This window comes from Eurosta solidaginis, chromosome 1 (genome assembly GCF_040869045.1).
Source record: "Eurosta solidaginis isolate ZX-2024a chromosome 1, ASM4086904v1, whole genome shotgun sequence".
NCBI classification, from domain to species: Eukaryota; Metazoa; Arthropoda; class Insecta; order Diptera; family Tephritidae; genus Eurosta; species Eurosta solidaginis.
In genome coordinates, this window is record NC_090319.1 from 311,738,227 (window position 1) to 311,739,410 (window position 1,184).

At 34.0% G+C, this 1,184-nt stretch overlaps 1 pseudogene; it reads left to right on the plus strand.

Moving 5' to 3' along the window:
* The first annotated feature begins 263 nt into the window (after nt 1-263).
* On the plus strand, nt 264-955 carry LOC137240822 (uncharacterized; annotated as a pseudogene).
* Nucleotides 956-1,184: the final 229 nt, after the last annotated feature.

Consider the following 1,184-nt stretch of genomic DNA (forward strand, 5'->3'; position numbering starts at 1 on the left):
TATGTTGTTGACATCACCTTTATTATTACATCATGGATAGACACAAAAAGCTTTGAATTTTACGTTAGAAAAAGGAAATAAATTTCAAATCTCGAACGTGTGTTTATAAAATTTTAATGTCATTTGTCATCAAAGTTTAAAAAGCTAAATTTAAAGTGCGCAAAAAATTTAAAAATCTAGGAAAAAAAATCAATTAATTAATTATATTAACAAAAAGGGGGACAAACAATAAAAGCGAGATTAACGCGCGAATTATTTAGTATATGGAAAGGGATTTCCATTCTGCAAAGCAAAAGCTACCAAAGCAACAGCAACAACAAATAGAGCTAAACTACGTAGGATATTTAATTAGCTTAGCGAACGATCATCGTACGCCAAGGAATAGTCAATTACGTTTGATACCATTGACACAAGAAATATTTAAAACAATGATGGATTTTAATGGCTCACAATCGAGCACAAGCCTATCGGAAAAGAACTTCTACAATACTTACTCAATAACAAGTTTGGTGCGCGAAGAAGTTCAAAATATTTTACAAGAATTACCGATCAATTTATACGCAAAGAAGAGATCGATGCTTTAATCGAACGTTGCTTAAAAGAAAAATCACGTATCGATAATGGTAAGAGCTCAACAACTAGTACAGAATCCTTGCCGGACGACGACGATGACGACAATCAAGAGATCGAAGTAACTGTGGAAATGTTAAATGAAACAGATAAGAATAAATTAATTGTTGAGAATTTTCAAATATTAGAGCAACGTATCACCAATTTGGAGGAACGTATTTCAACGGTACTACAAACGGTGCCAACATTGCGTCATTTGCAAGCTAAGAAATTTAAAATTAATACAGAAGTGATACGCGAGGAATTACGTAATGTAGTGCAAACAATGGTTATAGAACTTACAGTTCTCGAAAGGGGAACTGTTAAAAAATTAAAGTTGCGGTGAACTCACTGTTCACCGACCAAAGGAAATACACAAATTTAGTTAAGTTGATACTGAGCTTGATTTATTGTGCACTCGTTGCACTCACTAATACGACTGATCTAAAACATATTCTTTTGTTACCAACTAACTTTTAAGTCTAACTTACTTATGCCTACGTTGCAGATCCCACCACCAACCGACATTTCACAATCGATGAGTTGCGCGTATAGGCCAATACTGCTTATGCTGC